Source organism: Dipodomys spectabilis, unplaced genomic scaffold (assembly GCF_019054845.1).
Source record: "Dipodomys spectabilis isolate Male_0828 unplaced genomic scaffold, ASM1905484v1 ptg000533l, whole genome shotgun sequence".
NCBI lineage: Eukaryota > Metazoa > Chordata > Mammalia > Rodentia > Heteromyidae > Dipodomys > Dipodomys spectabilis.
The window spans coordinates 2,314,822-2,340,962 of record NW_024871210.1 but is presented as its reverse complement, the minus strand read 5'-3'; positions in this window follow the sequence as shown (position 1 = coordinate 2,340,962).

Below are 26,141 nucleotides of genomic sequence, written 5' to 3'. Positions count from 1 at the left end.
ACAAACTCATTGGGACATCATAAACCTATTGTCACCTCCTCATCATGATAGAATCATCAAATATTTGTTACACCATTACATTATTATGACAAGATATTTTGAAATCACATTGCCATTTTGTTAGCACTGCTTTATAGTGTTTTCACAAACCTATTATGACCTCATAATGCTTAAGAAAATTCCTCTCCTGTAAAGCTCTCTCTGTGAACGTCTATCCTCACTGTGAATTAGTAGCAATTGAAATTGGACATTACCATGATAATACAAACTCGTTGTCCCATCACTAACCTATTGTTTCCTCATCACCCTGTGACAGCACAAACATAATGAGACTTCACATTGCCGTTTTGACATCATGATCACATTGTGACATCTCAGGCCTATTTTTAAATATCATGGTCTTTGTGACATCACAGTCCCTTTGTGGACCATATCCTCATTGTAACAAATGACAATTGAGATAAGACATGACATTTTAACATCACAAACACCTTGTGACTTTGTCACCAGTGTGACAGAACATTGTCATTATGACACCATCAGATCACTGTGACATCACAAATCTGTAATAACATCAAAATATTATGACATCAAATTATTATTGTGACATCATTGACACATTCTGAAAGGCCTATCCTGTTATTTCAATATATTTCAAATATGCCATGTGGGTTCATATCAGATGTCACATTGCTAGTGTGGTATTTCTAACCCACTGTGATATCCAAAGTGTCCTGTCATAAATTTTATGATATGATGCATTCTGATATCTTAGGTCCCTTCTGAGCTCATATTTCAGATGAAGCATGTGATATTAAAAATGCACTGTGACAACATGACCACTCTGGCATCACACTTCTAGACATTATGAAAATTTGTACTCATGTGACATCACAAGCCTGTTTGGAGTTCATCACATCTGTGACAATACATGCATTTGAAACCATCACACTCCCTTTGTGAACACATTCTCTCATTGTGAATAAATGATATTTGATATCTGGCATGCAACTGTAATATCACCAATCTATTATCAGATCACAACCCTATTGTGATCTCATCACCAGTATGGTATCACCAACTAATTTTGACATCAAAACATTATTAGGATATGATATTATGACATTATGTTGCCTTGGTAATATCACTGTTACTTTATGTTTTCATAAACTTATTGCAACCTCATAACATTTTAGATAATTCATGGACTGGGGAGTCACGTTCCTTTTGTGAACCTCTACCCTCAATGTGAAATACTAGCAATTGAAATTGGGCCCATGGCTGTGCTATTGCAAGCTCCATGTAACACCACACACCCGTTATGACTTCAGTACCACTGTGAAATCACAAACCCCTTGTGATATCATATTTCCATTGACACGTCATGATAACATTGTGACACTCAAAACCTACTATATACTCTTTGAAATATCACATGGCCTTTGTAACACCGCAGTCACTTTGTGAGCCCATATCATTGTGAACGGACAGCTGAGATTAGACATGTCATTGAATATCACAGTTTTTTGCCAATTTCCCCAGTGTGATATCACATTGTTGTTATGACATCAGCTCATTGTGACATCACAAAACTACAATGACAACATACCCTTATAGCATAACATTGTAATTATGACATCATAGATGCATTGTGAGTGCACATTTTGTGATTCTATTCTATTTAAAAGCTGGTATGCCTTTTAAATCTGAAAAGCATGTGTACTCATTACCATTGTAACATCAAAAACCCTTTGGGACATCAGCAGCATTGTGACATCCCATTGTTTCTATAGTACCACAGTTCACTGTGACATCAGAAAATGACAATATCATCATAGCATTATGATATCACATTGTGAATTCTTTTATGGGATTGCACTCTATTTTAAATGTGATATCAGAAACAAATTATGACTTCATAACCATTATTACATTACAATCACATTGTTACATTACTTCACATCGCTACCACCCTGTAACATCATAAACTTATCCTGTACGTTTGGGACATGCTGCTTTTGTGATATCTAAGGCCCTGTGTGAGCTCAGAATCTCTTATCAAAATCATAATTTTTCAAGTATGACTTACTGTATAAGATATTCAGTGGAACATAAGGACCATGGTGACATCAGACTGGCAGATGTCATGACCAATGTGTCACATGGTAACATCACAAACTTGTTAGGAATGCAGAAATTTATGAAAACACATGCCTTTGAATACATCACAATCCCACTGTGAACTCATAACTCATTCTGAGTTAATGATAATTGAGATTCGGCATGCCACTGTGACATCACAAACCTATTGTGACTTCATCACCATTGTGGCATCACCAACAAATTGTGACAACACAACATTATTATGACATGATACTTTGAAATCAAATTGTGATTTCACTTTGCCACTGTGTTTTCAGAAACCTAGAAAAATTCATAGCCTATAGGAATTGAAGGTCCTTCTGTGAAATTGTAAATCACTATGAATGAATATTAATTGATATTTGACATATGATTGTGATATTACATAATTTTGACATCATAAACTCTGTGATCTCATCACCTGTGACATCAAAAATCCAATTTGTCATCACATTGCCATTGAGACATCATGATAACATCATGACATTCCAAAGCTATTATGATCTCATAATACTTTTGAAAAAATATGGCCCTTTTGAGCTTACAGTCCCGTTGTGTACCCATATCCTCATTGTGAACAAATGACAATTGATAGCAGATATGCCATTCAATATCACAAAATCTTTGTGATATAAACACCAGTGTGACATCACAATGTCATGCCATTGTGACATCATAGAGACATTGAGAATGTGTATTCAATAATTTCATTCTATTTCAAATGTGGCCTGTGTCCTCACAAGCATTGTTACATCACAATGCATTTCTGACCCAATATTGCCACTGTAATATCACTAACACACTGTGACATCAAAAACGTCCTACCCTTAGTTCAGGAGAATATTGGTACACAAAGGGACTGTGATGTCACAGAGGTCATGTGTTTTTCAAAGGGGCTAATGTGACCATAATCAGGGTGGGATGTCACAATGGTTTTGTGATGTCACAGATGTGATGAGGTCAAAACTGGTTAGTGATGTCAGGTGTTTGTAATATCACATGACATATCCAATGAGAAGTGCTACTAGTTCACAATGAGTATACAAGTTCACAGAAGGAGTTTGAAGTCCCAAAGGCCATGAATTCTCTCAAATGATTTCTGATCATATTAGGTTGTGGAAAACACAATGGAACAATGATATCATAATGGCAATATGATGTCACTATATCAAATCATAATAATATTTTGATGACACATGTAGTTGTTGATGCCATTCTGCTGATAGGGTCACAATAAGTTTACAATATCGTAGTGGATTGAAAATATCAAAATGACATTTTGGATTTCAATTTTCATTAATCCATAATGAGTAGATGAGTTCACAAAGAGACTGTGTTGTCTCTGAAGGCATAAGTTATAACAAGCATGAAGATTCCAAACAGGTTTCTGATGTAACAATGTGAAAATATGGTCAAGGTGTTTGAAAAGGTGATGTCACAGTGGTCATGAGATCACAGTGTATTTCTTATGTCAGATATTATATGTGAAATCTGATGAGTTCAAAAACAGATTATGAACTCACAAAGGGCCTAATATATCACAATGTCAGCATATCACAAAGGTTATGAGGAGAGGACAGATTTGTGATAGCACAGTGGGTTTATATCAAAATGGCTATGTGATTTCAAAATTGTTATGAGATTGCAGTGGGTTTCTAATATGAACCTACATGCCTTATTGAAATAGAATGAAAGCACAGAATTGGCATTCAGCAAGTGTCTATGACTTCACAATGACAATGTGTTGTCATAATGCTATGATGCCATTGCAGATTTGTGATATCACAATGAGTTGATGCTGCCATAAGGACAATGGGATATCATGATTTGGAGGATGATAAAAAAATTTTGGTATGTTATAATTGCATGTCTGATCTGCAGTGTCGTTTGGTCACAATAAGGTATGGGAAGGAGTTGGGTGCTATTAGCTTACACCTGTAATCCTAGCTACTCAGGAGGCTAAGATCTGGGGATCGCGGCTCAAAGCCAGCCTGGTCAGCAAAGTCCATGAGTCTCTTATCTGCAAAAAGCCACCAGAAATGTGGAATTGGTGCTGTAGCTCAAGTGGTAGAGCACTTGCATTGAGCTGAAAATCTCAAGGATAGCACGCAGGCCCAGAGTTCAAACCCCATGACCAGAAAAAAAAAAAGATATGGGTAAACAAAATTTCTGTGATGTCAGAAAAGCCAAGTGCATTGTCAAATGTGCTAATAGGTCATAGCAGGTTTGGGATGGTACAATGTGATGTGCTAATAGGTCATAGCAGGTTTGGGATGGTACAATGTGATGGTGATAGCACAATAGGTTTTTGATGTCACAATGGTAATGAGGCCACAATGGGTTTGTAATGTCAGTACAAGTTTGCAATACCACAATAACATGTCCAAGTTCTATTGCGACTAGTTTACAGTGAGGATATAAGTTCACAGGAAGAGACTGGAATCCCAAAGACCATGAATTTTCTAAAATATTATGAGATAATGCCTCATTTGGGAAAACACAATGGGACAGTGTTATCACTATGGCCATGTGATGCCACCATATCATGTATATAATTTTCTTTAAAATATTTATTGTGATTGACCTAAATTTCACAAATTTCATAGAATTGTGAGATAGTGATAGTTAAATTCTCAAGCACATTCTAAGACTCATGAAGCAAATTGTGGTCCATAGTTTGGGAATTATATCAGCTTAGAGAATAAAGGAATTTCTTCCATAACAAGTGATATGTATATTTCTTTCCTATTGCTTACTGTCAGCTTTTCCCTCTAGCTCCCTCATTCCATCCCTCCCATCACTTCTCTTGATGGCTTAGTTCATTTTCATTAATGTCCAATGCAGCTGATGCATCCTTCTGGTGTGTTTTCCTCTATCTATCTCTGATTCTGTGTCCTCTTTTTAGTTTCCCTCAGATGTGTGCATATATACCTTCAATGTGGTCAGTAACTTTGGGTTATTTTGTAATGAAACAAGGTGACTGGAAGTTCTTTGTTTGTCGAGTCCTGTTTACTTTGTTGTATCTCTTTACATGTTATATTTAATATCCACATATCTCGTTTTCCATTTGTCTCTTTTGGCTTACCTCACTCAAAATTATTTTTCTACTTCCATCCATATCCCTGCAAATGCCACTATTTTGTCCTTTCTAATGGCTGCATAATATTCCATTGTATATTGGTGCCACCATTTTTGGATCTATTTATCCATTAGGATCATCCAGTAGGGGATCTGGGTTGTTTGCATATCTTGACCATTGTGTGCAGTGCTGCAATAAACATGAAAGTGCATGTGTACTTGTATCCTGGTTCCTATTGTTCAGCATAGATGCCTAGGAGTGGTATGGCTGGGACATTGGGAAGGTCTATGTTTAGTTTTCTGAGGTACCTCCATATTGCTTTCCAAAGTTGTGTTAGTGCCCATTCCCAGAAGCAATGCAATAGAGTTCCTTTCTGTGCATTTGTCAATGGCTCCCTCCAGCCTTTGTTTTTGTCTGACCTTAGGAAGCAGACCATGCTGAATAGAATAAGGTGAGATCTCAGGATTGTTTTTATGTGCATTTCCTTTACAGCCACGGATGAATAGCATTTCCTCATGTGCTTCTTTGCCATTTTTATCTTTTCTGAGAATTCTCTTTTTAGTTCCTTTGACCATTTAGTAATTGGTTCACTAGGTTTGGGAGAGATTAGTGTATATACTGGATATAGGCCTTTGTCTGATATATTGCTGGTAAATATTTTTCCCAATTGGTTCTTTCTAGTTTGGTTGCTATGTCTTTACCTGTGCAGAATCATTTTGTTTTAAAGTAGTCCCATTTGTTGAGTCTCTCCCCAATTTGTTGTGATCCTGGAACTCTGCTAAAGAAGTTCCTGCCTCTGCCTATACATTCAAGTGTCTCTCTTAGTCTGTGCTTCAGTAGATTCAGATTTTCGTGATTGATGTTATGGGTTTTTATCGATTTTGAGTTGTCAAATATCAGATGATTGTAAGCATGGATCTTCTAATCTATACCATTTTTTTTTTCTTTTATAAATTACCAAATTGTCTTCGTTATTATGGCTCTATAGTAGAGTTTGAAGTCCAGAATAGAGAACCCTCCCTTTTTTTTCTAGAATTTTTTTGGCAACCTTTCCTAGTGTCCTGATATCTTTATGTTTTTATGCTTTTCTTTAAATACATCCTTTCCATCTTTGGTTAGGTTAATTCCAAAATATATTATTTTTTGAGGTCACTGTGTGAATGGTGTTATTTCCTTGATTTTATTTTCAGCTTATTTGTTGTTGGTGTACGTTACAGAGAACTGATTTTTGTGGATATTTGTATTCTGCTATTTTGCCAAAGTGGTTTATAAACTGTTTTGGGGTGGAGTTATTAGGATCATTGAGGTATAATATCATTTCATCTGCAAAAAAGGATAGTTTAACTTCTTCCTTCCCAATGCAGATCCCTTTAAATTCTTTTTCTTGCCTTATTACTCTGGCTAAGCATTCCAGGACTGTATTGAAGAGGAATGGTTAGAGTGGGCATATTTGCCTTGTTCTTAATTTTAGGAGAATTTGTTGTTGTATCTCCCCATTATGTATAATACTGGCTTTTGCTCTCTCATATATGGCTTACAGAGTTTTAAGAAAATTCCTCTACTATTCTCTTCAGAGCCTTTAACATGAATAAATTTGTATTTTATTAGAAGACTTTTCCATATCAATGGAGATAATCATGTGCCTCTTTTCTTTTGTCTGTTTTAGGGCCTAAACTGTGGACCTTGGTGTTGTCCCTCAGATCTTCAGATCAAGGATAGCACTCTACCACTTGAGCCACATTTCCACATCTGGTTTTTTCTGCTTATGTGGGGCTGAGGAATTGAACCAGGTCCTCATGAATGCAAGGCATGCACGTTACCACTGAGCCATCTTTCCAGCCCATTCCTGAGTATAATTAGGTGCTGGTGGCCTGAGTTGTTAAATAACCAGTCTGGGATACAGAAGTCAGGCTCCGGTGTTGGGATCCCTGCACACACACAGATCTTTCGCTGTCCTTGGTTGGTTCCTGAGCGCTGCTGTTCCTTTCTTTACAGCCTCTTCTGAATCCTGTGCTCAGCCTCTGACTTCAAACAGGAGAGATCATTTATGTAGCTCACTCACCCATCCTCTGCCTGGTCCTGTCTTTCTGTCACCATCCTAGGACACACTCTTTGGGCTTAGGTGAGACCTGTGCTGCTGGGCTTCCCACGCAGGGTACACAGTTTGGATTTCTTCTTCTTCTGGCTCCTGTGGCCTGTTGGTGCTCTTCCCAGCTTGAGCGTTTAAGCTCACTTAATGGGTTGCTTTTTTTCAAGCCTGGTGGGCTAGATGTGCTCCAAAGGCTGATGGGGTCCTTGCACAGTTTTAGTGGAACCTGTAGTCCACGTTGTAGGGGGAAGGATATGGGTCAAGCTCTGGAGGCTACTGCCAGCACTTGTTTTTCTTGGAAAGGGGTAAGTCTGTTCCTGTTGGGGTACTTAGCTAGAACTGTTTGAGAACTGTGGAATGGTCCGGGCACAGATCATTGTCTCTGTGCACTGTAGATTGCAGGTTGCTACCAGAGTTAGCATTGTATTGAGATGATTGTGGTCTGGGCTGGGTGATGGTGGTGGCTCAGCGCCTGTGTTTTACACCATCTCTGACTCTGTTTATGTGGTCCTGGTAAGCACCATGGGTGTTTTTGCATTGGCTTCCTATGGGTCACTGTGGTTCTGGGGGCCCAGGAGCTTTGGCAGGATGGGATCGAACCACTTTGCCAGAGAGGTGTCCAAGAGGATCTTTCTGCACGTTCTGAGCTCCGATGATTTTGTGTCTATTTGCAATGTCCATATCAGCACAGGCACCTGGGAGCCTACTGCACTGGCCTGCCGTGGATGGACCCTTGTAGTTCTTGGCTTCCCACCACTGATGTGAGGCTTGGGGAATTTGGTAGGATTATGCAAGTTTGCTCTACCGATGAGGGGTTGGTGAAAGCTCTTTGTGAAGGTTCCAAGCTCTGAGGTTCCTCTTTTAACAATCACTGATTCTGGCACCAGCATTTTGGGTATGTTCTTCGTGGGCATTCTTCAGATAGCCTACTGTGGTTCTGGGGGCTCTTGGCTGGGTTCTGGTTTGGCACAGATTTACAAGGACATCAATGGTTGGGGAAGGGTCTTCGTGTTTTTCCCATTGTAATATTTTTCCTTTACTTTTTATTGCACCTCTTTTTATCTGGGTGGTCATCTTTTCAGTCATGGGTCTTTTGGGGAAATTGAGCCTTGGAATTCTGTTTGTTTGGAGAGAGCTGTGGTGTTTCCCTACTGTTTTGGCACCATCTTGGTACCCCCCTTCCCTATTTATGTTTGATGTAAAAATTAGTTGGTTATACCATAGTGTTGAGGAGCTCACAATAGATTTCTAATATCACAGTGGTTGATGATGTCACAATAGCATGGTTGATCTCAATTGTCATTAACTTACAATGATTATGAGTTCTCAAAGGACTGTGATGTCTCTAAAGGTATGTGTTGTCACAATAGTTGACAGGCTTGTGATGTCAAATATAACAATGTGGTCAATGACATCTAGCTGTGTGATGTCACAGTGGCCATGATGTCAGAGTGGATATCTGATACCATACATTCCTGAAATATTATCATGTGAAAAACAGATCATGAACTTACCTAGAATGTAAGATGTCATAATGGCAACATGCCACAAAAATTAATAGGACAGGACCAATTTGTGATGTCATAATGGGTTAATGATATCACAATGGCAATGTGAGGTCACAAAGGGATTGTCATATCACAATGGTTATGAAGTCAAACTGGGTTTCTGATATCAACCACATGCCTCATTTGAAAGAAAAAAATCACAACATAGGCATTCACAATGTGTCTATCATGTCACATTGGCTATATGATGCCGTAATAGTTAATGTCATTGTACTTTTGTGATATCAAAATAAGGTGATAGTGTCAAAATGACAATTATGGTGTCATAATGGTTTGTGGTATTATACTGGCCTATCTGTTGCAATAGTCATTAGTTCACAATGAAAATATGGATAACAATGGGACTGTGATATCACAAAAATGATGTGTTTTTTCAAAGGTGCTCAGATGCCAAAATAGGTTTGAGATGTCCCAATTTGATTTTGATGTCACTATAGGACTGTGCTGTCACAGATGTAATGAGGTGATTTCATAATATTAGTAATATTGATTATATATTCCATTTCGATTGGTCTTAGAAATAAGATTAGGGCTTCACAGAAGTAGCTTGAAGTCACAAAGGCCATGATTTTGAAAAATGTAATGAAGTTATATTAGTTTTTTGAAAACACAATGGGAGTAATATACCAAATATGATATGCTGTCACACTGGTTACTGCATCATTAGGGTTACTGCTATCAACCCAGAGTCCAGATTTGAAGTAGAATGAAATCAGAGAATAGGCATTCACAATCTGCCTATGACATCTCAATGACAATGTGAAGTAATAATGCTATGGTGACATGGTAGGTTGGTGATGTCACAATGCGCAATGCGATGTTACACTGGTGATAAACTCAGAAAGGCTTTGTGATGATACAATGGCATGTCTGATCAAAATTGTCCTAGTACACAATGAGGATACGGGTACACATAGGGACTGTGATGTCACAAAGACCATGTGTTTTTTCAATGATTGTAAGAGGTCATAATAGGTTTGTGATGTCACAATGTGATCGTGGATAAATGCATGAGTGATATCATATTGATGATGAGGTCACAATTATTTGGTGCTGTCATAATGCGTTTATAATACCAATTTCAATTGATACTTGTTATCAATGAGGATGCTGGAATAAGCCCCTGGGCCCCAATCATTTGTGGGACCTAATCATCATCTTTCCCCTATGGCCTGGCCTATGTGAGAGGGTGGTTTATGCTTCTGAAGGAGTTGAGCTGTCATGTAACTCACAGAGATATGTCAAGAAGTGATTGGGCATTGTACAGTTTGGAAGTGACAATTGAAAACTTAGGCATGAGATTTGTTCGAGTGCTGGAGGTGTACAGTCCTTATAGAGGCAGTGTTCATAGCAAAGGGGAGAGAAAGAGTGGAAATAACTGGATAGAAGAAGGATAGCAGGAGGGCAAGACCGGACAAGAGAGGAAGTTGAGTGAGAGCAGGAGGGTAACGATGGCAATTCATCTATGGGGCATATTCCTGTGGAAAGTAGAGAGACCTAAAAAGAAGAAGGAATTGGTGGAAGATGAATAGGGAAAGACCTGGAAGAAAGGACAGATCTGTAATGGAATGAGCAAGGGAATAGAAAAACCTTGTCTTTTGAAGTTTGGAGCTTTGGAGATCATAAGTTTGGTATTGGTGCTTTGCAGATGAATTAACAAAGGGCATTGCTGCCCATTGGATGTCTGAGGTTTGGTGTCCAATGCTGCTCTTGGCCTGAATATCCAGCCCAGGACAAGATAAAAACAGGCCCCTTTGTAGTGTAAATAATTTTATTATCTTAATCATATCTTGATGGATTATTTCATGCTTTACATGAGTTAAATTTTGGAGGCCTCATTGAGATAATCCATATGGATGGAACTGGCCCCAGGGAAAACCTCCTTGTATGTGAGTTTCTCTTCCCTCAGGGGTGAAAGCCTCCCTAGAGTTGTTGTTTCCTGTGGACCAACAGGGATAAGAGTCATTTCAGGGCTAGGAAGGTACTCAGTGGTAGAGTGCTTGCCTTGCATGCCTGAGGCGCTGGGTTTCATTCCTCAAAACCACATAAGCATAAAAAGCTAGAAGTCACACTGTGGCTCAAGTGGTAGAGAACTAGCCTTGAGCAGATGAGCTGAGGGACAGGGCCCAGACCCAGAGTTCAGACCCCATGACCAGCCAAAAAACAAACAAACAAACACACCAAAAATCAGAAAACGAGTTATTTCAGAACCATGTAGGAGTGAGAGGCAAACTTGTCAGCCTGATTTGAAACCTCTTCTGGAGCTCATCTGTGGCATTCTCAAGAGGCAATTTGGACCTCCTCTGAAGGATATTTTGGGTAATCTCAAGAGGCCATCTGGGACCTTCTTGAGGGTTCATCTTGGGCTTCCTTTAGAAGCCATCTGTGACCTAATCTGAAGGTTATCTTAGCCCTCCTCGAGGTCCTCATCTAGGTCTTCCTCCTGTCTTGGGTTTTATTTGTAGGACATCTGGGACTGACTCCAGTGGAAATTTGGGGCTTCTTCGAGAAGCTATTTCGAGCCTCTCCTATAGTTTACCTGAGAATTCCTCTGGAGGTCATTTGGGGTCCCTTAAGAGGACAATTGGGAATTCCTCCACTGGTCATCTGGGCACTTAAGTGAGAAGGCATCTGGGACCTCTTCCAGTGGTCATGTTAGGCCTTCTCAACAAGTCATCTCAGATGTACTCAGTACATTAATTGGAACTTAATCATGAGACCATCTGGAACCTCCTCTGGAGATCAACTGGAGATTTCAAGAGGTCACCTGGAAGGTCCTTTAAAGCCATCTGAGACCCCCTTGAGTGGTCTTTTGTAGCCTCCTTGAAAGGCTATCTGGGACCTTTTCCAGAGTTCATCTAGGCTCTCATGAGTAGCCCTTATGGTATCTCCTCCAGAGGTCATCTCATATCTCCTCAAGAGGGCATCACTGAGAGATATGGCACATGTGGGTTTAGGGTTTATGGCTATTTGTGTATGCTGATAGTTCTGTTTCCTGTATACACCTTTGCTTACTCCTTTTTTTTTCCAGGATGGGAGCACAATATGTTAAAGTTCCTCTAACTGAAATATTGTCCTTCTGGTGTTACAGGATCCCCCAGAAGAAGACATGTCCTCCTAATCTGTGCCATCAGCATCTCTGATGTTCAGTCCCTCCAAAATAGAATTAGTTTCTTGAACCAGCCTGAGGTGGTACACAACGAGCACATTGGAGAAATGGTGGGCAAATCAACTTTCTAAGACATGTTCCCTTTACAATTAGTGTCATGTATAAGGGGAAATAGCAAGATCCGTCCATTTCTGAAATAGCTCAGGGCCTCATCTCTTTACATCAGCCCACATGGGATGACTTAGGGCAACTTTTACAGCTGCTTTCCACCTGGGAGGAAGGGAGAGAATCCGGCACAATGGCTTGAAGGTGGTCTTGTCATTGGAGCAAGTCTTTGCCCAGATTCAACCAAGCTGGGAGTAGAACAGCGATCAAGGTAAAGATGTGCTTAGCAATATTGCAAGCCTGTTAGCAGGGTAAGGGCAGTGGCTAGGAAGCCAACTATTTTAATTAAGATGAATGAGACTATAGTCCCCCAATGAATCCCCTAATGCTTTTCTAGAAAGCCTCCAAGAGGCCTATAGGAATTATATGCCAAAAGATCCTGAGGTCCAGGATAATTGAAGAGCCCGAAATATGGCTTTCACTATACCGTGGGTCCAGATGTTAGGAAAAAACCTTCCAATTTAGAAGGATTTGAGGAAAGGTATTATCTGAGTTGGTAGCAATTGCCCAACAGGTGTTACATAACAGTTATACAGTGGAAGAAAAAACAGTCTAAGAAGGGGTTTCACATAGCAGCACCAGGACAGGGATCAAGAGACTCGTGGTGAAGAGAGTTTAATTCATTTGCAAATATCCATAGGGAACCTCTAGGACTAGATCTGTGTGCTTACTGGAAGTAAACAGCAAGGGAAAAAGGAATTTTCAAGGAAGAGAAGGATTAGAAATGACATGTTAAGTAAGCAGATTGCCACTGGGAAACTGTAATCACAGTTTCTCTCCTGAGAACAAGGCAAATGAGCTCGGGAAATACAATTGTACTAAACATAAAAATCAGCCCACTGAAGAAAAAATGTGGTGATGAAAATTTTTACACATTTTGAAAACACAGGCTGCAAAATATTCTAAATCTCAAATACATGCCAATCAAAACCCACAAATAGGTAAAAAGTGAATTAAACAGCAAAGTGGAGAAAAGAAAGAATTATCAGATGTGAAGAAAAGATTTGAAGACATAAATCATAAAATTGTGAGAGTCAAAAATAAGAACAAAAATTCACAAAATGAAACTGAGAAAACTGCAGAATTAAATGAAATCCAAGTACATCAGACAAGGAGTGCCTGGTGCAAAGGTCAACCCAGAGGTCACAGGCTGAGAAGGACAAGGACACCAATGCTTCCATCCTTGCTGACTACAAGCAAGGCAGGGAGAAGATCCTGACACTGTACGTGAAATCAAGGCCAGGTAAAAGGAGCTGGTCATGATAAAAGAGTGCATTCAGCTTTTACCTTTGAAGGGTATGAGCAAAAATTCAAAGCACCAGAGGAAGAACTGAAAGGTCAGTTAGAAGAATAGACCCAAAATTCCTGTGTCATTGAAGAAGAGGCTAAGAAAAGTAATCAGAATAATAAATGGGTCAAAATACGGATTGTTACTCTTTAGAAAGAGTCAAGGACACTAATATTTTGATGGGGAATACCCTGAAAAACAGCATTAGGCACAAAAAAACAACAGTTAAACAGTTGAAAGGCTTGTCATAAAAATACAAGGAAGTGTATAACAAGAAAGAGGAGCTACTAGAAGAAAAACCAAAGACCATGACAAGATCCTCACCATAAATGTAATGCAGAAGTAACATGTCCCATGAGAAGTACAAGTTGTCAGGTCGAAAACAAAGTTCACAACTTTGGTCCGGGGGGGGGGGTTACAATTGGGTAGGGGAGCAGGGAGAGGCTGGGAAGGGATGTGATGGGTAAACAAAGGAGGAAGCTTCAATGCTTGATAAGAAATGTACTCATTATCTTGCCCTTGTAATTGTAACCGCTCTGTGCAGTATGTTCACAAAAAAATTAAAATAAAAAAATTATTTAAAAAATGTAGCATGTCCCAATGAAACAGATGGAGGTGAAAAAACCCTCTCAATAGCACCACTGAGAATTAAACGGAGGACATGAAGAGCAAGCAAATGTACTGCTGAAAGAGCACCAGTTGAACAGTCAAAGGAACTTTCCTGTGACTCTGGCAGAACATTTGCAAGGTCAGGAGGAATTTAAAAAGGAGGTTGGGATCATAAAAACAAGCTTTAAATAGTGAAAAGGAGGAGGATAAATAGAAGAAGTCTCCAACCTCCAAACAGGTTCAGAATAATAAAAAGGAATTAAACAAACTAGAGAACACGTAGGTGCAGGGAAACAACTGAGATGATCAGGTAGCTCAGGAGACCACTCTAAAATCAGTGGTGTTTCTAGAGCTACTAATTGTTAAGATTAAAGAAAGGAGCAAAAAAGAATGCTAACAAGAGTGTAAATGTGGATACTGATCTTGTGAAAAGAATTACATGCTCAAACCTTCTGTCTGTATCGGGTTATTTGACATGCTGGTAATTTTCCACCAACCACTGCCAAAACTATCTTGAAAACCACTGGGGCCGCTGCCTGACAAACTTGTATATAGAAAGTTGCCAACAGGCAAATTCTGCAAAGCTCCAACATGTAGTTCTCAAAAGGAACTTCAAGTCACAATATGATCATGATATCACATCAGCAATTAGATATCACAGTGCTGATGAGGACCCAATGGATTAGGGATGTCACAATGAGCTTGTAATATCACAATGATATGTCCGACTTCAGATGCTACTAGTTCACAATGAATTCAATGTTCACAATATTCAAGGAAGGAGCTTGATATCTAAAATGTAATGAGGTCATGAAGTATGGAGGTCAGTTCTGGACATCACCTTATTGGCCACATGGTTGGTTGTGGGATCTAGCATCTTGCTTTCATGCTGGGGTAAGAAAACCCCCTGCCTATCACCTAACTCCAAGGTAATGTGCATGACCATATCCCTGGAGACAGGTGTGGGTACTTGGCTGATAGGTAACTGAATTTGCTTGGATTAGGCATTTCCTGATGATCTGACCTCTGCACCGACCTACTTAAGTCTGAACCAGCTTAGACATCATTATGTCATTCCAATTGTCTCACTGATCATGTCCTGTGTCCTCTCTCCTGGCTCTGCTTCGGTCATCATTGCAGCCCAATTAAGCTATCCATACCGTTGTTGCATGGTTTTTGGTTTTTTTTTCTCTTTACCATGTTTCCTAGCTGTGTTACTTTTATTTGCTTACTGTAGGTCTTTGTAACAATTGGCTACCTGCAACGTGTAAAATCTATTATAAATATTACAATATACTATGTTTCAAAATGAGGCTTCTGGGATGATTTCATTACAGCAATTAAAGTGTTCTGAAAACACTATGGGACAGTGATATCACATTGAAAATGTCGTCAAAATAACATGTCATAATAATGTTTTGAACTCATCATTAGCTGTTTATGCCTACTGTGATGAGATCTCAGTAGGTTTGAGATGTCAGAAAGAGGTATGCATAGCAAAATGATATACAGGATCACAATTTTCACTAACTCATAATGAATATATGAGTTCACAAAAGAACTGTGATGTCTCTAAAGTATGTATTGTGAAAAATGTGATGAAGTGCTAGCAGGTTTCTGATTTCACTATGTGACAGAGTGGTCATGACATCTGGCAGTGTGATGTCAGAGTGGCCTTGATATCAAAAAAGATGTCTTTTATAACATGTCATGTCTGAAATATTATTTTTGAAAACAAATAATTAGCTCACAAATTGAAAACAAATTATTAACCTAAAATTTGCCACATGGCAAAGAAAGTTTGTGGAGAAGACAGGTTTTTGATGGCACAGTGGGTTACTGATATCATTATGGCAATGTGATGTCACAATGGTGATTAGTTCACAATGGGTTTCTGATAATACACATGCCACATTTGAAATAGGATGACATTGCAGAATAGGTATTTACAATGTGTCTTTGATGTCACAATGCAATGTGATGTCATAGGGTATGATATGATTGGAAGTTTTGTGATATCAGAATGATCTGATGCTATCGTAAGGACAATGTGACACAGTTGGTTTCACAAAAGGTTTTGATGTTACAATGGCAGGTTGAATCTCAATTGTCTGTAATTCCCAATGAATATATGGGTATACTAGAGACTATTGTGTCACAAAGGATATGTGTTTTTTAAAAGTGCTCAGTGGTCCTAATAGTTCTAATCAACATATCTCATAGAAACCAGTTTTATTGGGTTCCGGGAAGATGGCGGAGGAGAAGCTGGAATCTGAACAAGCTCTCGCATAGAAAGCAGTTTTAGAGTTCCAGTGAACAGTCCTAAGCCAGAGAATCACACCAAGTGTGCCATCACAGGACAGAGAGTTAGACAAGAGAGGGGAAGCCAAGACAAGGAGACACATCTGAGCGCCTGCCAGCAGCCGCCGCGGCGGTGGCAGGGTCGCAGCGGCGACCGCAGCCACGGCCATACCTGAGCGCTCACACAGAGAGTCCGGGACGAAGGAGCCAGACACAGCGGGCGAGAGGATTCTACTCAACACCAGCAAGAACCAACAAGGAGCGGACAACTTCATCCTGCACTTTGCAGAACAGAGACGACCCAGGATCCAAGACTCGGCGTGAGTAGAAGCCCAACTTCCTCACTCCTTCTCAGGGAGCAGAGGAGGGAAGGCCACCCCTCCCCCCCCAGCACCGGTGATCTCCATCTTGGATACCGACAAAGCTCGGAGGAGCTGCTAGCTCCAACTCAGGCCTTGGAATAAAACGAGTCATTTAACAGGTCACAAGAACTTAACGGCGAAGTGACCTGCCAGACTCAGCTCCATCCAGGGAAAAGTCACCCAGCTCAGGCACCAGCCATTGGAGTGGCTTTCCTCACAGGGTAACCAGAGCCAGAGGCTGCCCCTCCCTCTAGCAGCCTCCACAATCAATTGAAAAACAGAAACCCTGAGAATGGCTCCAGGGTGGGCTCTGTGAATTTTTCACAAAATAGCCCCAGGGAAAAGCTACTGTTTGTTGAAAGGCCTCAACTCTACCAGAACCTAGCCTCATCACCCCTCTTTTGTGATTCTCAAAGCAGATCACCCTCCCATTAAACTAACCTGGGAGGGGGATCTCAAAATCTTGGGTAAAGCAGAGCATTTTTCTGCCTGTTGGAACAAACTGACTTAAGAAACCAATCAAGCCACAGGACCTCAAGCTGACCAGAGACTCCAACAAGAGGCTGGTTACAGACAAAAGGGAGATACAGGATTCTTCCCACCGCTCCCAAAAAAATCAAAAAAAAAAAATCAAGGAACTTTTTTTTTTTTTTTTTTTGGTACCTTATATATATAAAATTATTTTTTTCCTTTTCTAAAACTTTTATTAATCTTTAATTTTTGCCTTTTTTGAAAAAATAATTGTTTTCCAGTAACTTTTTTTCCCTCTTATAATTTTTATTTTAGGAATACGTGAATGTACGTTTTCCTTTCTTTTCTTGTCTTCTCTCTCTTTTTCTTTCTTTCTTAATTATCTTTTTGTTTTTTGTCTAGCTCTACTGAACTTCTGATCTTTTTTTTTCTCCCTTTCTTATCCTTTTCACCTTTTCCTTTCTTTTGTTCTTCTGTATGTGACTTAACTCTTGTCCTGCACATCCTGATAAACCCATAGTTAACTAGTAGACCCTATCCCCCATTGTGTACACACTTAATCCACAAATTTATTACTCAATCCAAAACCTCTGAGACTTAAATTCCTTAATAGCAGTACTACCTCTTTATACCTATATAATATTTTAAGCATTTTTTAAGTTTTTCACATCTCCTCTATCTGCCTCCTGTTTTCTCATTATATTCACATTCCTCTCTAAATAGATGGTCTTTCAATCTTCATAACTATATTAATTTTTATGTTTCTAATTTTTTTTCTGGTCTCTTCTCATTTCCCTTTACCTTTCTTCTTTTTCTCTCCCTCTCTACTTGCATCCTACCCAACCTATTTCCTGCATTGAGATTAGGACATAGTTAACTCTCCCTGTGCCTCCCCACACCAATCTATTCCTAATTTTTACCCACATCTCTCCCTAACCCTAAAAATTTCTGGTTTTCCAAATTCTTCTCTGCGGTTCAAAGCCCATTAACATATAGTTGTTTGATGTTGAATAGATGTATCTGTTGAACTAGATTGTATCTGTAGACTATTGACTGTATAAATGCAAACGTTGGTTGATGGTTGCCTTAAGATAGTGTTCTAGCACAAAACTGGTGCTATTTTCATCTCAAATGGGCAGAGTAAGCCGGAAAAACACAAGAAAAATGGCAAATCCGGGTATCTCAATTCCCAATCTTGATAATCAGGGGTCAGATCAGATAATGAACAAGCCAGAGGAGAGTTCCCAAATAGCTCTACAAACACTGGTGGCAAATATGATAAATGAGAAGTTTGACAACTTACAAAGGACTCTGTATGAGCGTGATAGGGAGAGAGAGGAGGCATCCCAAAAGTTTATACAGGAATATCAGAAGCGTGAGGAAGCTACTCAAAAACTGATACAGGATTTGCGTGAACAACTTGAGAACACTCAAAGAGAAAGGGAGGAATGGTGTGAGCAGGCTGAGAACACTCAAAGAGAACTGCAGGAATCCCACGAACGGGAGGAAAGAGAACTGCAGGAATCCCACAAACGGGAGTAAGCTAATCAAAGAGTAATTCAGGAATTGAGAGACCAGGTAGAGAACACACAAAGATCAGTAAAGGCATTCATGGAATCCATTAACAAAGAGCTGAAGGAAGTCAGGGAGACCACAAAGGGAAGGCTGAATGGAACCCAACAGAAGGAATGGGAGTCCAAAGAAACCATAACCAATCAACTAAGTGATTTGAGAACAAACAGTGACCACCAAATTAAGGAAGTAAAGAAATTCATTCAAGACCTAAAACAGAGCTTCAACAAAGAACTTGAAGCCATCAAAGCTGACCAATTAGAAGGAAAAGAGATAAAAAACAAAGTAGAGAGTCTTGACAGCAGGTTAGACCATGCAGAAGATCGAATCTCAGGGATTGAAGACAGCCTAGATATTATAGAGAAAGAACATACAACCATCCAAGAAAAGTCCAAGAAGTATGATAGATCTATCCAACACCTAGAAGACACCATCAGAAGGCCTAATCTAAGGATAATGGGTGTAGAGGAGCACCTAGAAACAGAAGTTAATGGTCTAGGAAATTTGTTTAACAGGATCCTAGCAGAGAACTTCCCAAACATACAAAAAGATAGGCCTATTCAGATACAAGAAACTTTTAGAACCCCAAATAGACCAGACCAGAATAGGACATCCCACCGTCACATTATAATCCACACAGGATCAACTCAGACCAAGGAAAAGATCCTTAAAGCTGTCAAGGAGATAAGGTTAATCAACTATAAAGGGAAACCAATTAGAATCACCTCAGATTTCTCAGCAGAGACAATCAAAGCAAGAAGAGCCTGGAATGATGTATGCCTTGCCCTAAAAACAAACAACTATCAACCAAGAATACTGTACCCAGCTAAACTCTCCTTCATAACTGAAGGCCAAATAAAAACCTTCCATAGCAAAGAAAAATTGAAACAATACATCTCCACCAAACCAGCCCTACAAAAGATTCTTAAAGATGTCCTACACATAGAAAACCAACAAGACTGCAATAAAGGCCAAGAAACTGCACCCAAACTGAGAATCCAAGAACCATAGGAAGAACCTAATTTTCGCAGCCCCCAAGAAGGTGGATAACATGGCAGGAACTCCCAAATACCTCTCAGTCCTATCTCTTAATGTTAACGGACTGAACTCTCCAATTAAGCGACATAAACTGTCTAGTTAGATTAAAAAACAAGACCCTTCTATCTGTGCCTGCAGGAGTCACATCTTGCCAGTAAAAACAAACACATTTTCAATGTTAAAGGCTGGAACAAAATCTACCAAGCAAACGGCCCCCATAAACAGGCGGGAGTTGCAATCTTAATATCAGATAAAATAGACTTGAAATTAAAATTCGTGAGAAGAGATAAACAAGGTCGCTACATACTAATTAAAGGATCTCTCCTTCAGGAGCATATTACAATTCTAAATATCTATTCGCCAAACAATGGAGCACCCAAATTTATCAAAGAAACACTACTTTCCCTCAAATCCCATATAGATCCAAAGACATTAATTGTTGGGGATTTTAACACACCACTCTTCCCACTAGATAGATCAACTCAGCAAAAACTCAACAGAGAAACCGCAGATCTAAACAGCTGCATAGATCAACTAGACTTAACAGACATCTACCGAACATTTCACCCAGCAGCATCAGAATACACGTTTTTCTCAGCAGCACATGGAACATTTTCTAAAATAGACCACATTTTAGGCCACAAAGCAACTTGTCTAAATTCAGAAACATTGAAGTTATACCTTGCATTCTCTCTGACCACAAGGGAATAAAATTAGAACTCAACACCAAAAGCCACCAAAGAAAGTCCAGTATCACATGGAGGCTGAACAACACACTGCTGAATCAAGAGTGGGTCATGGAAGAGATTAGAAAGGAAATTCAAATGTTCATGCTATTCAACAAAAATGAACACACAAATTACCAGCTCCTCTGGGACACAGCAAAGGCAGTACTCAGAGGCAAGTTTATAGCTCTGAGCTCCTACATCAACAAATTGGAGAAATCTGAAACTAGCAATTTAATGACACATCTAAACCTCCTTGAAAAAGAGCAGCAAGATAAACCCCAATCCAGTAGACTGAAAGAAATAATCAAAATTAAATCAGAATTAAATGAATTAGAATCCAAAAAAACTATAGAAAGAATCAACAAAACAAAGAGTTGGTTCTTCGAAAAACTTAACAAAATTGACAGACCCTTAGCAAATCTTATCAGAAAAAGAAGAGAACACACCCAAATTAATAAACTCAGAGATGAGAATGGAAACATCACCACGGAAACAACCAAGATTCAGAACATTATAAGGGAATACTTCTCAAAACTTTATGCTAATAAGTTTGAGAACTTGACAGAAATGGACCTCTTCCTAGCAAATATTGACATGCCAAAACTAAACCAAGATGAGGTAAACTATCTTAACAGGCCCATATCAAGCATTGAAATAGAAACAGCAATAAGAGACCTCCCAGCTAAGAAAAGTCCAGGACCAGATGGTTTTACAGCGGAATTTTACAAGGCCTTCAAACCAGAGCTCACACCAATACTCCTCCAACTCTTCAATGAAATTGAAAGAGAAAGCTCACTACCGAACACATTCTATGAAGCCATCATAACCCTCATCCCAAAACCAGGCAGGGACTCATCAAAGAAAGAGAACTATAGACCCATTTCTTTGATGAACATTGAAGCAAAACTTCTCAACAAAATTTTGGCCAATCGACTTCAACAATTCATCCAAAAAATCATACACCACGATCAAACAGGATTCATTTCAGGGATGCAAAGCTGGTTCAATATACGCAAATCAATTAATATTATTCATCACATCAACAGGAGCAAGAATAAGAACCACATGGTTATCTCAATAGATGCAGAAAAAGCATTCGACAAGATCCAACACCCCTTTATGATGAAGGTTTTGGAAAAATTAGGAATCCATGGAACATTCCTCAATATAATAAAGGCTGTATATGGCAAACCTACAGCCAGCATTATACTCAATGGTGAAAAACTAAAGCCATTTCCTCTTAACTCAGGAACAAGACAAGGATGCCCACTCTCTCCACTTCTCTTCAATCTAGTATTAGAATGCCTAGCTACAGCAATAAGACAAGATGCAGACATAAAGGGGATCCAAATAGGGAAAGAAGAAATAAAACTCTCCCTCTTTGCAGATGACATGATCTTGTATTTAAAGAATCCCATAGACTCCACTCCCAAATTACTCAAGCTGAATCAAAACTTTGGCAAAGTAGCAGGTTATAAAATTAACCCCCAAAAATCCATGGCTTTTCTGTATGCCAACAATGAGAAAAGTGTGGCTGAAATTAGAAAAGCAACTCCATTTGTAATAGCCCCACAAAAAATAAAATACCTAGGAATTAACTTAACTAAAGAAGTGAAGGACCTCTATGATGAAAACTTTAAAATCTTGAAAAAGGAAATCAACACAGAACTTAAAAAATGGCAAAACCTCCCATGCTCCTGGATTGGAAAGATTAAAATCGTGAAAATGGCAATATTTCCCAAGGCTATCTACAAATTCAACGCAATACCTATCAAAATTCCACCCTCATTCTTCAAGGAAATAGAAGAGGCAATCCAAAAATTCATATGGAACAATAAAAGACCCCGAATAGCAAAAACGCTCCTGAATGGAAAGAACACTGCTGGAGGAATATCAATACCAAACTTCAAACTCTACTATAAAGCCATAGTAAACAAAACAGCTTGGTATTGGCATAAGAACAGACCTCAGGACCAATGGAATAGAATTGAAAACCCAGAAATAAACCCACAGACCTATAGCCATCTAATCTTCGATAAAGGAGCTAAAACAATAGAATGGAAGAAAGACAACCTCTTCAGTAAATGGTGCTGGCAAAATTGGTTAACTACATGTAGAAAACTTAAGGTAGATCCTTATATATCACCCTGCACCAGAATCAACTCCAAATGGATCAAAGACCTTGAACTCAAAGCAGACACTCTGAAAACATTACAGGATGGAAAAGGAGAAACCCTGGGTCTCCTTGGCTCAGGCCGAAATTTTCTGAATAGAGACCCGGAAACACAATAAATCAAAGAAAGGTTGGACAAATGGGATTTCATAAAGTTGCAGAGCTTCCTCAGGGCAAATGATATAGCTAGCAAGATCAATAGAAAGCCCACGGATTGGGAGAAGATCTTTACTAGCCATACAACTGACAAGGGTCTCATACCTAAAATATACTTGGAACTCAAAAAATTAAACCCCCCAACAACAAATCCTCTAAGAAACAACTGCCCAATAAATAAGTGGGCGAAAGACTTAAAGAGAAACTTCTCTGAAGAAGAAAGAAGGATGGCCAATAGACACATGAAGAAATGTTCAACATCCCTAGCCATAAAAGAAATGCAAATCAAAACAACATTGAGATATCACCTCACTCCAGTTAGAACGGCAAAAATCAAGAACTCTAACAACAACAGATGCTGGAGGGGATGTGGACAGAAAGGAACCTTACTTCATTGTTGGTGGGAATGTAAACTTGTTCAACCACTTTGGAAAGCAGTATGGAGGTTCCTCAAAAGACTCCACATAGAGCTCCCCTATGACCCAGCAATCCCACTTTTGGGCATTTACCCAAATGTTTACAAACAAGACCACACTAAAGCTACCAGCACAACTATGTTTATTGCAGCATTATTTACCATAGCTAAGATATGGAACCAACCCAGATACCCCTCAGTAGATGAATGGATCAAGAAAATGTGGTATATATACACAATGGAATTCTATGCCTCCATCAGAAAGAATGACATTGCCCCATTTGTTAGGAAATGGAAAGACTTGGAAAAAATTATATTAAGTGAAGTAAGCCAGGCCCAAAGAAACGTAGGTCCCATGGTTTCCCTTATTTGTAATATCTAGTATATGTATGAGTCAAGCGGAAAAGTTCAGATAATGTGATGTCAGGAAAATGAACCCTTAGATGTGTATTTTAATGTTTTTTTCTTTCATGTATGTGTTTCTAACACATTTATAAGATTATCTCTTTGTTGCTTTGTATGTCCCTCCCCCACAGTATAACCCTTGCTTTCACCATATTTGATGTCAGTATAACTTGTGGAGGAGATGGGGAAAAACCAGTTGTTTAAGGATACAGGTAGACCTGTTGCAACAATGAGAAGTACAAGTTGTCATGTCCAAAACGAACTTTACAACGTTGGTTCGGGGAGGGGGGGGAGGCTGGGGGGGGAGGAAGGAGAAGGATTGGGATTAGGGGGGGAGGGGGGAGGCTGGGAAGGGATGTGAAGGGTAAACATAGGAGGAGACTGCAATGCTTGGTAAGAAATGTACACATTATCCTGCCCATGTAACTGTAACTCCTCTGTACAGTATGTTCACAAATAAAATTTAATTAAAATAAAAAAAAAACAGTTTTATTGTTCCAGTGCAAAGTCCAAGATTTTAGACTGACATGATTTGCCATAATAGTAAAGAGATCTTGTTCAGATTGGAAAAAGACATGCAACTTGGATATGGAGACAGACTTGAGCTCTCAAAATTGTCCTTAGCAGTAGCTACAGCAGCTGCTACCATTGCCACCTCATCAAGAAATACAGCCCAGAACACTGTCACCAGAAGTTGTGTGTGAGCAGATTATAATCACCACCAGCAAAAACTGACAAGGAGCAAACATCTTCATCCTGCTCACCACAGACATTTGCAGACCATATATGGCCTGGAAACCCATGGAAAGGCGTGAGTACCACACAAGCAAGACTTCCTTAATCATTTCCACAGAGCAAGAGTGGGAAAATAGATACTCCCCAACCACAAGAGGAGAACTCCCTCCTTGATACTAATTAAGACATGGCAGAACACCCCATACTAAGACTTTTGAAGAAACCAGTATGAGCCATTTAACAGATCAAAGGAACCTGACATGCCAGGCTCAGATCCAGGCAAGGAGAAAGTTTTACTTTCCAGGCAGAGGAATCTCTGCCCATAGATGACTGACTTTCATCACTGGGTAAGAGGCTACCCCACCACAATGTAGCACATTCAGCAGTCCTAACTGCCTGAGAGTAAAAGAAAAAATTGGAAACTCAGTACATATAAATCCTGACAATGGCTCCAGGCTGGGTATATGAGTGTCTCAGGAGCTAGCCCCTCAGGGAAAAGCTTCACATTCTGACAGGCCTCAACATTATCCTAAGCCTAGCCAAACCAGAGCAACTCCAAGCTAGAAGAAACAGCCACCTCTCTGTTTTGTGATACTCAAAGGAAATCACCATCACATGGAATTAACCTGGGAAGTTGTTATAAAATCTCAAGTAAGGAAAAGCATTGTTCTGCCTGCTGAAACATACTGATTTAAGAAACCAATGAAGTCACAGGAAAATCAAACACTGTAAGCAAACCAGTGCACCAATATACTGGTTAAGGTCTCAGGGGAGATGGAAGATCTGCCTGGAAAAAAAAACAAAAACAAAAACGGAAGAACACTTTTGTCTATCTGTTTTGTTGTTGTTGTTGTTGTTGTTGTTTTTGGGGTCCGGTCGTGGGGCCTGAACTCTGGGCCTGGGCACTGTCCCTCAGCTCTTAGCTCCAGGCTAGTGCTCTACCACTTGACCCACTGAGCCACTTCTGGCTTTTTTTTTTTGCTCATGTGGTGCTGAGGAATTGAACCCAGGGCCTCAGGCATGCAAGGCAAGCTCTCTAATACTGAGCCACCTTCCCAGCCCCTGTCTATCTGATTTTAAAATAAAAAAAATTGTTTTCTAATTTTTCATCATTTTTATTTTATTTATTTTATTATTTTTACTTTTTTCTCTTGTTACTTTTGTGCTTCCTTTGCTATATTTAATAGCTGTTCAATTCATCTTCCAATATAAATCCATATTTAATTATTTGACCTTATTCTTAATTATGCACATACTAATTAGTGTATTGATTACTTAATTCACAAACACTCATCATTAACTCCCTTAGTTGTATTATTCCTTTATACATTTTTAAGTGTTTCATTTAAAAATGTTTCTTTTTTTCCTTTTTTCTGTATCTCCCTTCTCCTTTCCTTCTATCCATTAACTCTCTCAAAATTTAGGTATTATGTTATCTCTCCTTGTCCATTCCTATATACCTCTAATTTTATTTTCTCCTCACAATTCTCTCTGAACTTACTAATTTCTGGACTTCTGTCTTCTTCTTTGAATTTCTTAGTCTATGTATCTCTAGTTGTTTGTTGTAGATTTTATCTAATGAACTGGACTGTATATGTACTTATTTTGACTGTGTTAAACAATTTGTGCAACTACAGAGCTTAGGTTGATGATTTTCTAAAACAGTGTGCTAGCAAGAGCTCTCCTATGACCCAGCAATCCCACTTTTGGGCATTTACCCAAATGTTTACAAACAA